Raw genomic sequence first — 13,925 nt, 5'->3', positions numbered from 1 at the left:
TTTGCAGCCTACGCATGCTGACGCAGCTCCCCACCTGAAAAAAAAAAAAAAATAAAGCCTGCAGGTCCGAAATGTCCGTTAAGTGAAGTAAGCCGAAGGGAAGGCTGCCGACAGGAAAGCCCACAAACGCACCGAATTCTTCGGCACACGGAGAATATTTTGTCGAAATCGGGCTATATTATAGGAGTTATACTAATACAGAATAAAATATGCGTTCTAGAAAAGATACTGTTGGTCGGGAATCTCCAGAGAGGAGCACCAGGGCTTTAAAGTAATGTCCCCATATCCCCAGTACTCAAAATCCTCAAAGGAACTTGCAGAGTCCACATCCTTCAGGTGGGTCTTTAGAAAATGCCCCTCTGTCTCTGCCACGGGGGGGGGTTAGAAATCAATCTGACAGCTCTGTGCTGCCAGGGAAAAGTTCAGAAAGTAATCGCCAAAAATATACCAACGGTGAAAAAAACCCAGGCCTGGTACAGCTAACACAGAGACCTCATTTCAGACCGTCGGATTCAACGAAGATGCGACACCTACGCCAGTTGCGACAGGCTTGTACAAAAACAGTTTTGAGGTTAATTTTGGAACACAGGAAATTTGCAGCTGCGATTGAAGTACCTGATGTGTCGCGAGTATTTCCCGACGACAGGCGACACGGGGAAGTACCAATGGGAAGCCATCTTTAAAAAGCTCAGATACATCATCTCCCTGCCCGGCCAACAGGAGTGCGACTGTTTCTGGCTCAGTCGACGGGTTAAGATGTTTGCCCCCAGATGCTGCATGTCGAGAGACGGAACATGAAAGAACATCATGAATTTCGATTGCCATAAGACTGCAGCATAAAAAAAGCCAGCTTTCAGAAATGACTGTGTAAGTGAAGATTATAATTGAAGCTGGTGTTAATTAGTACATCGTTAAGAGTGCTTTATTTTAAAGTCTATATTTCTGTGTAAAAATGTTACATGTATAGTGAAATGTACTACTTTTGATGAATTAAAAGTTGCATAAAGGTTCAATACCTGTTCAACACTTACGCTTACAGTGAGCCTGGTTTACAGGTGAGCCTGAAGAAGACTCCAGAGCCGAAATGTGTCTCTTTTCTTTTCAGAATAAACCTTCACCTGTTCCTTTGCAGCAAACGCATGCCGACCCAGATCCCTACTTGAATGTCTTCAGTCCTTGTTCTCATGCACACCTGCTGGTTGAAGTCTTGTGATCAGTAGCCTCTATATACCTGTAAACCTACAGGTGTCAATATGAACAGGAGTGTGCAGGAGGTGACCAGTGGATTGTAGATCTCTAGGTGTCAGTGTGAACAGGAGTGTGCAGGAGGTGACCAGTAGACTGTAGATCTCCAGGTGTCAGTGTGAACAGGAGTGTGGAGGAGGTGACCAGTAGGCTGTAGATCTCCAGGTGTCAGTGTGAACAGGAGTGTGCAGGAGGTGACCAGTGGACTAGATCTCCAGGTGTCAGTGTGAACAGGAGCGTGCAGGAGGTGACCAGTGGACTGTAGATCTCCAGGTGTCAGTGTGAACAGGAGTGTGCAGGAGGTGATCAGTAGACTGTAGATCTCCAGGTGTCAGTGTGAACAGGAGTGTGCAGGAGGTGACCAGTGGATTGTAGATCTCCAGGTGTCAGTGTGAACAGGAGTGTGCAGGAGGTGACCAGTAGACTGTAGATCTCCAGGTGTCAGTGTGAACAGGAGCGTGCAGGAGGTGACCAGTGGACTGTAGATCTCCAGGTGTCAGTGTGAGCAGGAGTGTGCAGGAGGTGACCAGTGGACTGTAGATCTCCAGGTGTCAGTGTGAGCAGGAGTGTGCAGGAGGTGGTCAGTACTGTAGATCTCCAGGTGTCAGTGTGAACAGGAGTGTGCAGGAGGTGGTCAGTACTGTAGATCTCCAGGTGTCAGTGTGAACAGGAGTGTGCAGGAGGTGACCAGTGGACTGTAGATCTCCAGGTGTCAGTGTGAACAGGAGTGTGCAGGAGGTGGTCAGTACTGTAGATCTGCAGGTGTCAGTGTGAACAGTGTGTGGAGTAGGTGATCAACACAAACATCATATGTTGGACAGTCCAATCATTTTTTCAATACCCCTATTTTTTAGTAAGCGTGCAATGAAGACTTGCAAAGTTCATGTCATGTCTGCAGTTATTTTTTTCCTTCCTTGTAGATCACCTGTCCAAGAGCTGCAATTCATAATACATAGAATGGTTCTGACTGCTGTGAAATAGGATGTTAACTTTCCAGAAACTGAAATGCTTTATGAGCAATTCAAACTATCTTTTGTCATCTTTTTTGGTAGTCTCAGTACAAGAGGTACAGCTCCAGTGCAGTTTTGGGAAGTACATGCAGTGAAAGATTTTAAGTCAGATGAGCAGGTGCTGATTCTGTTGGAGTGAAAACCTGGACTGCACATCATTCCCCCAGGCCCGGAGCCGAGAGCCACTCGTCAAAACATGCTGTCTCACCCAAGGCAGAATTTAGTGTGGTGCAGAAAATAAAAATCAACTAAAAACAATACTCTGCTGCAAGTCCCCGCCGCTAAACTATGCTGAAGGCTGCCGAGAGGCTCTGCAAACCGTTTCGCAAGACCGAACAGCTGGGGAGCCAGAAACTGAAGTTTCTCAAGCGCGATTTTCGAGCGGGGCATCTGGTTTACAGGAAGCCGAGAAGCAGCTGGTGCAGAAAGCAGCAGTGCTGCAGGCGGCTGTGGTTTGTCTCTCCCCCTCCCTCCACACCTCGCGGAGCTCCGCTTATCGCGCCCGAGATCTCCTGCGACCCAGTTGCCGCCCGTGCGCGTGCGCCGCAGCGAGAGAGACCGGGAGCACGTGGGTCAGGGTACGAGAAACAACTCCAGCGTGTCGGAGATCAGGAGATCAGGAGATCAGGCGCAGCCCTGAGGACGCTCCTCGGGCTCCTGAGTCAGGTGTCCCGTCCGCTAAACTCTGCGCTACGCAGAAGCACAGCCTCTCCGCCTTGAGAGGGGTGCTCAGTGGGGCCCCAGCTCGGGGTCCAGCCTGTGACAGGAGCCACAGGCCCTGCTGACAGGTAAAGGAACACTACAGGTCCGGCGCCTCAGCAGCTGCCCGGGGCACACGAGGAAGACTGCGAGGAAACCCTGCTACTCAATCTGGATAGCCCTGACACTTCTCCAGCGCTTTTCTGGACACCCCACTCACAGCGCTGGACAGGTCACGGGGATCCCCTCCACCCCCACCCATGTGCAGCCCCACCTGGATGATGCTCCAGTCCGCTCCCCACACACCAGCTCTCAGTGGGGAGGAGAGCAGAGGGATGAAGCCAGTTCAGAGAGGGGGGTTATTAGGAGGCCATGATGGGTAAAGGCCAGGGGGACATTTGGCCAGGACACTGGGGTTACACCCCTAATAATAATAGTAATAATATCTGAAATATCCGATTATAGCCATTGTTCTATTCAGCACAGTGAATGGTTTTGACTGGGCCAAACTATCCATTGTCTCTAACTGTAACCACGGGACAAACACTGCAGAATGAGAGAAGAACCAAGGATGACTGGGTTGTTCAGAAATACCTTCAAGCACTCGTCCTGGCAAGCGGGAGGCAAGATGCGCTGCTGAACTTACCGACTGCAGAGACACAGTGCCGATACTCGACGTCCGAAGACGTGTGAAATTTCCGAGAAGCCGCGGGGGCTTCGGGGAAGGTAAGCCTTTGGGACAGGTGCCAATCAGATAGGTAACCGTGTTGGAAACCTGGCCAGACTGAGCAAGTCTGACGTCTGAGCAAGTCGTCTCTTTCTCTCTCTCTCTCAGAAAGAAAAGCTGAAGCGCGTTTCTAGAAAAAAAAACGTTTCAGAAAATGCAAATTCACGAGGGTGCAGCAGACTGCAGGTCGCCACGAGGCTCAGGGCAGTCCACAGAGCTCCCGCGCCACTCGAGAAATTACTGGCTGTCACCAAGAGAGGGTTTCATTTCTCAACCCGCTACTTTTTCTCACAAGTAGGTGAGCTGGAGTCATCCCTCTGCGCTCCTTTTGGACGACGTGTGAAGACGGCGATAAGCCATCTCTGCATCCAGCAAATTATTGGACTTATTGGGAAATCCTTGCTTTTTAAGAGCACACAGGCACAGCGCACAGATCTCGCAGATCCCAGTGTTACTCAGAGACTCAGGGCCTTCCTCTGCATTTGCCAATGGGGCGTAAACTGTGCGATTACCCCAAAAATGACCCAAAACAACAGAACGCCCCTCTTTGTCAGTAGATTCCGAACAAGTGCATACTGATGGGGGTAAACCAAAACTATTTTCTCTTTCACCCCTCTCTCATGAAAAATAACAGAAAACACACAAACGTCCACAACACGACAATGTTCTCTATTTCTGCAAGCTAAATTATTGCTGCATAAATGAGTTGTGACGTTCAGGTTCTTAAAACGGGACTCAAAGGCAGGCTTGAGTGAAAAGAAAGAGAAAGACCTCCGTCAACCTAACCAAACCCCGAGATGGTTCCCATGATGCACTGATGCTACACATTTTCCTCAGGGCGAGGCCAGCAGACTGCCTGCCCACGCAACACAGTACAAACACAGTTCTCTTTGCATGTCCCAACCCTTTCCCAGGTGATGCACGTACGATATAGGTCTGCTGCCGTCTTGTCCCAGTGTTAAAAGCACAGATCCCCCCCACCCATACACACACACACGCAGCGCTGCAGCCATGGCAACCGGAACATCCTTCTTTGCGGCGAGAGCCGTCGGGCCTCGCGCCTCGAACGGGAAACCCACAGCCCCCAGCCCGGGCCTGAAGCGGCTACGGGTGAGAGGGGGGGGGCGAAGACTGGCCTTGGGAACTGCAGGCGCCTGGTCGTTACTGGAGCTCACAGTCACAGAGGTGGGTAGGCAATGGCAAATTCAAGTCAAGTGTATTGCAAATACACAACAACTTTTCTGTTGTGTATTTGCAGGTATAACCGTGAGAAAAAAAAACAGCAAACGTTGCAGGCTTCAAATCTGCAACAGCACAACACAGCAACTGGCTGGTTGAGTATAACCCACATGGACCAGAAACAGGCACAGCAGGGATGGGTCCTTCTAGACTTCTAGAAATGCTATTGGCTCCACTGGTCATGTTTTGCGCATTTTTAATGCCTTTCTGTATAGATCAGACTGACACACCCTCACACTGTGTTCACAACGACGCTTCACAGTAATTTCGGAGCCTGTCTGTAGTACTAAGGGACTCTTTTCCTGCTTCCTTTTAGGTTTCCAGCTGCAGTTAGAGACGCGCCGAGGCACGGACAGCTTCTGAGAAGGATTCTTCAAAGGATGGAAGGGTTTCTGGAGGAAGCGTGTCGGCTTCTAAAACCAGAAAGCTAAATTCAGTGCAGAAAAAAAAAGGATCTTCAGAAAAGGGAAAAAAATCTGACTTCCTAAAATTAAAAGAGGAACAAAAAAAGGGGATGGATTGAGCACGTTGCGCAAGACTAACAAGCCGAAGCTCTGAAGCAGCCCATCAACTTTGAGCAACACCAGTTTATATCCCCCCCACTCCCACCCTGCCTGATGACCGGTGCGGAGAAGACCATTTCAGATAGAAATGGCCACCAGTTACAGTTACCACGCGATCGCCCGTCTGTCCTGGACATACAGGATCTACAAATACAGCGACAAACGAGGTTCTGGCACCCCGCTGCCGAGACGCAGCCGGTCACGGAGCAGAACGGAACCTCAAGCCCGGAGAGGTGTTCCCCTGACGTCTTCCTGGAGCAACGCGGCTGACTGCAGCTCTTATCGGGAATGACATACAAGTGCGTTCGGGGAAAACCTTCCACAACGCCAGCAGGAGCGCTGTATTGCACGGCGGCGACAGGCAGGGAATGGCTGGCGTGGGAACCCGGTGTGGAAGGTAGCGAGAACACCTGCGCCCCTTCCGCAGGGCGGACATCCAACTGAGCTTCGGGCAAACGTCAACGTGGGCCACTGCAACTGCCAGGACACTGGCCCTTTCCTGACCGAAGGCTCCCCCCCTCGCCTTCAGACCCACCGAGCTGTCCGCCTGACACTGTTGCACCACCCGAGGGACCGTTTCTGCTGAGCAAGGCACCCGCGGCTGCGAACAGCACGCCGAGGAGGAGGCTCTCCAGATTGCTCTTTCAGCTGCGGCCTGAAAACCTGTGGCCAGGAAATAAGAGCAGGAAGGTGTATTACTTAAAATATCACTTGTAGCATCTAAGGTGGGGTAAAGCACGGCAGTATATTTTTAGGGAAAGAGATGCTGTCAGTCATATACTGCCGCAAAGGAAGCCGTACAAGCCAGTGATCGAACCTGAACTAATGACACGGAACAGAATATTTTTATTCTGGAACTTTACAGGGAATACCGTGAGGAGTATTCAAAATCCTCAAGGACATGGCTGCAAAATCAACCCCAGCGTGGGATTTTCTGGGATCGGCACGGAAACACCGACGAGAGGACACAAGTGCAACCTCAGGGCGTGTTCATCCGGGACCAAGAACAGGGGGCACTTCCTTCACACGCGGGGAGGTGGGAGACGAGAGACCGGAACAAGCTGCCCAGCCGTGCTGTTGAAGGCGGCACCCTGGCCTCTCTCAAGTAACACCTGGATGAAATCCTGCAGTCGGGGCAGGAGACACTTCATGACACAAAGAGTGGTGGGGGTGTGGAACAAGCTGCCCGGCCATGCTGTTGAAGCCGATACCCTGGCCTGGATGACATCCTTATATCAACTAGACACTAGCTGATAAATGAGCTAGGCGGCCACACGTCCCTCCTCTTGTCCATAATCCATTTTGATTAAGGGGTTTTGCAGTTGATTAGGGTCAATAAAACCAAACCTGAAAGCACTGAGATTTTACCAGACATGCAAGAGAACTTTGGTGGTGCTCCAACCAGCCTTTATTTGTTGTACAGTATATACAGTATATAACTTTGTATATACAACCTTGCAATGAGCTTGCCAGCATCTGAGATGTCTGTTTGCAAATCGCCCCATCTGTCTTGTAATAAATGGTGTGACCACCCCTAGCTGCCACTGCCCCCGAGCGGATCCTGAATGTCATGTGGACTCACCCACGAGCCCCACAGGAGCACGGAAGAGCTTTGCTGCACACTGGACACACCCGTGGAGGAAGTCACCAGTGCAGATGCGGTTATATTTCAAGTTTCTCTGCTGCTGCAAAGGCAGTGTGCTCTGCAGGTCTAGATGCCTCTAGATGCAAAAGCCCCACGATGTCGAAATCTACACCCCAAAAAAGACCAGATTGACCTGATTTTTTGTATCATCTACTGCCCCTGTTGTGCCGATGTTAAGAACTACAGTACGACAGTAAGCTTAACATTTAAGACTAAGAACTGACCTGTTTTTTTTTTAATTACAGGTCACAAGCAAAAGATTCTCACAGTGCTTGCTGAACTTTAAAGACCCCAGTAAAAAAAAAAACAGATAATACTTCCTTTACCTAAAATTGCTCATTTCAGATCTACAGTACGTGACCTACGTGGGCAAGCTGATAAATCCTGTTGATCTGGAATGCACCTCTGTAATGACTTGCTTGCTGGTAATTCCGCTAACACACTTGGCATGCAATACAGGCAAAATTAAGAATTTAATTACAACTGACACATATGGTCGCATTACTCCTGTGTCTGCCTCCCCGTACTGGTTACCTGTGACTGTTAGAACAGTCTCATTGACCTTCACCTGGACTCTCCAAGTCATGAGAGTCAGCAGTCCACCAGCTTTTGTAAGTCTTTTTAAAGGATGAAATGGGTCTAATTAAGCCTTAACTGGTTTCTGACTTAACGAGACCTGGAAAACTCCCCACTAAATAAGGATCACACTTCACTGGAGGGGAAACACGCACAATGACTCTCTTATGTCTTGCTAATTAAGTCATGAATGTTCTTAACCACAGCACATTCATGGCGCCGTCAGCCTTGTAACTTTAAAAAACAAAAATACATTTGAGCCAATGACCATGATTCTACTTTAACGAGGACATTCTGAGACTGGGGTGGTGATTACACTGCATTACTTTAACTCGTAAATCAAGCATCTTCAGTCAACAAGTCTCTCTTTCCGCACGGATCAATTTTTCAATTAAAAAAAACTTTTAATTTATACGACAGGAGGAAGCAAATGAGCAGCCAAGCATTAACGAGCTTTTCCCCTCTGCCAGGGGCTGAGGCCCATTAACCTACGCAATTAAGAGAAGGACCTGAGAAAAATGATTACAGCCCAGGGCGACACGGACAGTTTGGAACGTCTGCAAAGAGCCGTGATGCCGTTTTCTGCGCTGCAGTTTAACACCAGATCCGCATCGGTGGATTCTGGGCTGGCCCAACATGCGTCTGTGCACAGACGTTCGGAGAGAAGCGTTGCGAGAATGAGTCACGCATGTCACCTCGGTGTAGACAATCTCTCACGATAAGCGCATCCAGTCCAAAAGAAGGCAAACAGCAGATGATCGCAGGAGATTAGAAGTCCAGAATCAAATCAACCCCCCCCCCCCCCCCACCAATACGATCTCACCTCACTTTCCGGCAGTTTTGCAGATCTTGAAGATAAGTTTCTGACTCGGGCTGTCTGATGTCAGCGAGGAGGGGGGGGACGGGGGGGGAGGGGGGAGAGAGCCGAGCCGCCACCTTCCTCCCGCTAAACGAAACCCCCTTTCCGCTGCGTGCAAGGTGAGCACGCGGCTGTCGAGAAAGAGCAACGCCCCCACGCCGCCAGGGCCTTGTAAAGGTCACCACCGACAACCAGAGAGAAAAATGTGACTTTCCGCCTCTTTCTTCATTTTCTAGGCAGGGCTCTTTTCCCTTTTGCGTTCCGCAGGAAAGAATCCGGTATCCGACTATAAGGTCAGCGGTTCTCGCAGGGGAATGCGATAACGGTCCCGGTCGACAGCGCTTTGATCCTCTTCAGGTTTCCCGGGTGATCCATACTGAGGCAACAGGGAACATTCGGCACTACTGTGACGGAGGGCTCCTGCTCTCCATCGTAATGGACAGGAATGTGTTCTGGAAGGGCTTCAGGCCGGGGCCACAGGTGAGGATCGGGGATCTGACACCGGGGCCACAGGCGAGGATCGGGGCTTCAAAACCAGGGCCACAGGTGAGGATTGGGGCCCCGACACCGGGGCCACAGGCGAGGATCGGGGCTTCAAAACCAGGGCCACAGGCGAGGATCAGGGCTTCAAAACTAGGGCCACAGGTGAGGATCGGGGCTCCGACACAGGGGCCACAAAACGGCCCATCCTATCAGGAAGACCACTAGCTAGGCTTGCACTCCGGCTCCATATCCCCCGAGCTGTCCAGACAGGATGCGAGCTTTGAAACGTGCTTTCGTTTTCAACCGAACAGCACTGAAACGCTCCAGCCGAATAGAAAGAAAGTGGGTCATTTAAAAAAAAAAATTCTGACACGCCGGTGTTTTCCCGAAAAGACTCTCAACGCGGCGTTATTTCCCCTTGCTGTTGCTTCGCAGCCGAAGGAATCTTTCTTCCTCTGAAGCTACGGCGAACCTCAGTCCCCGTCAGGACTGTCCCCGGAGATCCTCCAGTTCGCGTTTCTGGTCTTCCACAGCCGTCTAGCAAAGAGAGAGTCAAGCCGAGACAGGACTAGTGGCCGTTAACACCGATGTGAACTGAACGCAGAAATGCGCGCTGGTTTGGCATTTCCCGGGAGAAACGTTTGGGTTTTTGAGCTGATAAGATGCCACTGATCTCTGGGCTGATGAACCTGAGCTGTTTTGGGGGGTGTTCAGGGGGGTTCAGCCATCACACTGGAATAAGCGACTACACCAGCACGTCCAGGCCTCGAGCCTAGGGGTTGTGTGCACTCTGGCTTGCCCCAACACAGAACTCTCTCCTGATCCACATTCGTTAGGGCGGGAAACCTCTTCAAACACCCGTCTCAGTGCAACGGACTGGAATTCAAGCAGGAGCCCAGCTGCCTGCTGCTCCGAAGGACATTTTAGAAGGAAGGACATTCTATGCTATTAACTATATCCTAACGTTGTTTTCCTTTTCAAGTACTTCCCCGTGTTGCAAATAATGTCAGTATAAACACCCAAGTTCTTCGTTTTTCAGATTCTGCTTTTTAAGTTCATGCTTTTGCATCCACATTAGCTGGCCTGGTGCCCACGACAGGCGCAGAGATGGAGGGTTCTCACACAGGGACTGCAAAACCTCTACTGAGCGCAGTGAGAAAGCACCTGCTCACAAATCACACAACACTGGGGCTCCCATTCCTGGGACCCCAGTCCTCTTCTCAAGTCTTGGGCTGATGAGGGATCCACGAGACGTCCCCCCCCCCCCTTCCCCCTGCACGGCGTCTCATCCCGGAGCTCAGGGGCGCAGCCGAGATCACGACTGCCGTCTTCCGCTCCGGCTGGCACTCAGAGCACGTGCCCTACAAACCACGTGCCCAGGACCGAGCAGAGAGAGAGAGAGAGAGACGGAGAGGAAGTCAGGTAGAGAGAAAGACAGGTAGAGAGTGAGACGGGTTTGAGAGAGACGGGCAGAGAAAGAGACACACTGGTAGACACATGGAGAGGAAGTCAGGTAGAGAGAAAGACAGGTAGAGAGTGAGACGGGTTTGAGAGAGACGGGCAGAGAAAGAGACACACTGGTAGACACATGGAGAGAAAGTCAGGTAGAGAGAAAGACAGGTAGAGAGTGAGACGGGTTTGAGAGAGACGGGCAGAGAAAGAGACACACTGGTAGACACGTGGAGAGAAAGTCAGGTAGAGAGAGAGACGGGTTTGAGAGAGACGGGTTTGAGAGAGACGGGTTTGAGAGAGACGGGTTTGAGAGAGACGGGCAGAGAAAGAGACACACTGGCAGACACGTGGAGAGAGAAAGGAAGACAGAAGGGCAGAGACAAACACAGTACTGGGGACAGGCCCTGGTGCACACACACATTCGGTAATCCTGTTCGGAGCCACTGGCGGCCCAAAGACGCTGCCGCAGCTTATAAACTTGCAAATGTGCACTTAATTCTGAGGAACCGCAGTCAAGCAGGCTGAGAGCAAGAGAGGACTGCCAGCTCAAAACAAGTAAGGTCTGCTGCAGCTGACACGAGGGAGCGAGCGTGAGAGAGATTCAGGGCAGCTCGGGGTGTGAGCTGGGAGTTCAGAGCTCAGGCGCTTAACTGTGGGTAAGATCTGTGGAGTTACTTTCAGGTGCTCTGTAAACGGTGCAGATGTAAATGCCCTCAAATTGTAAACGAGGTCACAAAACCCACTTTTGTTTGCATTTGAGCCGACAAGGAAATATTACAAGATTTGTGTAAAAATGTTAAACTTCTGTATGATTTTCTATTGGATGGCTGCTTCATCTTCAAGTTACAGTTACTGCAGTGTGTTTGCAGACCAACAGAGATGCTGCCTCTGCACGAAACATGATAAAACGCCCTGGGGAAATGGCTGGTTTCACAACAACCTGCAAGACAGAGACGAAACACGAATAATATAATGACTACCAAATTGTCCTGTTTCCACATTTTTCATTTGTTGCACATCTTCATCTCAGCGCATGGAAATCTACTGCTCTCAGAAGCCCCTGATCAAAGAGAGATGTTTTCGTCCCTTTTGCCTTTACCCATCATGGCCTCCTAATCCCCATCTCTAAACTGGCTTCATGTGTGTGGGGTGTGTGGGGATCCCCGCCACCTGTACAGCGCTGTGCGTGGGGTGTCCAGAAAGGCGTTATATAAGCATCAGGAGTTATTATAATTGCTTCACCTTCCAGTTAAAAATAGATTTGTCATTACATCAACTGCAGAAGACAAACTGCTCCGCAGTTACGTCATAGCAGTCATCAGTGGTTAGAAATGCAAATGTTTAACCCATAGACAAGTCTGAGAAAAGGTTAATGATTCACCAGGGCCTGGAATATTCACACATTAGGATCCCTGCCTCTGTGAATATCTACTTCATCATATCACACTTGTGCGCTTGTGCACTTGTTCCTGTGGTTGGCCTGCAGGGCTCTGTTCCAGTGAAGGAAAGGAAGGATCTTAAAAAGGATGCACCTGCCAAGCAGCCTGTAACCAGAAGCAATGGTTTGATGTACTTGAAAGGGAACAGATTTCACATTAACCTGCTCAGAGACGCTTGTGGGTGTGAAACTAGCTTCACCCCTCAAGCTTTAACAGTCTCTACACAGCACTTGAGCTCCCCCTGTGGATGATCAAAAGGCAATATCTATTCAGGGCGCGAGATCTGAGCTTCAGCCCTTCCCCCTCTACACCTGCAGCCCAGCCAGGCTCAAACTGACTGGGACAGAACTGGCCGTGACCTCACCTTCTTGGTCAGAAGGGATCTTCTGTCAGCTGAGCAATGGGCTCTGTCCGGAGGTCAGAGGTCACCGTCTCCAGCACAGGCACGGCATAATATCTGTGACCTGACTTCACAGCTTCCGGCTTAATCATCACTTAAAAGGCAACACCAGCAGCTCCTTAGGGGTGGGGGGAGGAAAAAAACTATTCTCATTAATTATTTATCGTATAATTATTGTCATTAAATTAATTATTGTAGAACTGTTTGCGTTTTCCGGCAAGGCAGTTGTGTGTCCTTCCCTTCCAGCAAATTCATGCTGAGGGACACGAAGAGACCCTGTCACATCACATCGAGCAGCCCTGTGTAAAGGAGAACGCATCCCGGCCGCAAGCACCAATACAAACGCCCAACCGAGCAGGCACAAACACCTCTTGGACCATGCAGGGCCCGACACAGACTCCCACCCGGAAGACTGGAACTTGTGCCATGATAATAATTATTAAAAATGAAAATCCCTGACACTTCTCCAGCGCCTTTCTGGACACTCCACTCACAGCGCTGTACAGGTCCTGGGTTCTCACTGCCCCTCCCCGCCAGCAGTAGAGTTGAGATAGAGATCCTGCTGACCAGGCCTCAGCTGCTCACAATGCTGCAGCAATGAAGTGGCTTCTTCTCAGACAGTTCAAACCGTAACTACACTGCAGCACGAAGGCAGGTACCCACTGGAGCTGAACTGGTGTACAGAGATCCCCGGCCCCTGAGGTTCTTGACGGGGCATAAGCTTCACATCATGCAACGGCCTTTAGACGGGCCTGTTTACGATACAGAGCAGCCTCTGTGCCAAGACGGCCAGCCCACAGTCGGCGGTGCAGTTCGCGGACGGCGCTTTTACAAGAGGCTTGCTGGACAGTTTGCTCACATTACAAACACTCGCTTATTACAGAACCTCAGAGGAAAAAAAACACATGATCACTTATACAGAGAGCCTTATAGTGAACTAACAGGACTAAGTTACGGGCATCCAAGTCATCCAAGCTACTGTTACATACTGTATCTACAAACTCTGAACTTGTTACATTTTATAGCAAAACCTTTAATAGAAGCACCTCAAATGCCACCTTACTATCTGCCTTCTTGCCTGTAAATATTTCTCTCAGGAATGACATGTGCTCATGCACACTACTGTGCAGAAATCCAGACATTTAGGACAATCCAGGGTTGCGATATGTATGTGAAGTGGATCAACAATTGACCCAAAGCCTCCACATTTTTTTCAGCTATTCTAACAGCTCTGATCTTCCTGTGGATTAGTAAGGGTAAGGAGAGGTCAAGCTTGTCTCTTAGCCCAACAGCTCTAGGTAAACGAGACAGAGCAGCCAATGTTAAGTGCTGTAGAAGCTAATCTGTCCCGTATACCAATCAAACCTAATTGACTCGTTATCAGGAGAGCCTCATCATTAACATCTTCCACATCCGTCAAACAGAAAGGTCACATTCTGTGCTGCAATGTACAGATCTAACGGGATTAGCTGTTAGCTAGTTCCTCAAACAATAAATTGATGTAGTGGATTAATGCGGAAACAAATATTACACGCATAATTAAAACATCCCCGTTCTTTCAAAAAAATGAGTTACAAATTAGGCTCTC

The 13,925-nt window shown here is 49.9% G+C and overlaps 1 long non-coding RNA gene across 2 annotated transcripts in view; it reads right to left on the bottom strand.

Moving 5' to 3' along the window:
- The window catches only part of LOC107078872 (uncharacterized), a 35,250-nt gene continuing 21,325 nt past the window's right edge, over nt 1–13,925 (bottom strand). Inside the window, exons 3-4 of one of the 2 annotated variants that reach the window (XR_011191323.1) lie at nt 1,032–1,192; nt 1–773 (exon numbers count right to left, since the gene is read on the bottom strand). This is a non-coding gene — a long non-coding RNA (uncharacterized lncRNA). Of the gene's footprint in view, nt 1,193–13,925 lie in introns of both variants that reach the window. The other variant, XR_011191322.1, reaches the window with a different exon arrangement.

This window comes from Lepisosteus oculatus, chromosome 12 (genome assembly GCF_040954835.1).
Source record: "Lepisosteus oculatus isolate fLepOcu1 chromosome 12, fLepOcu1.hap2, whole genome shotgun sequence".
NCBI lineage: Eukaryota > Metazoa > Chordata > Actinopteri > Semionotiformes > Lepisosteidae > Lepisosteus > Lepisosteus oculatus.
Note: the sequence above shows the minus strand (reverse complement) of the source record. Positions and strands in the feature narration are given on the sequence as shown.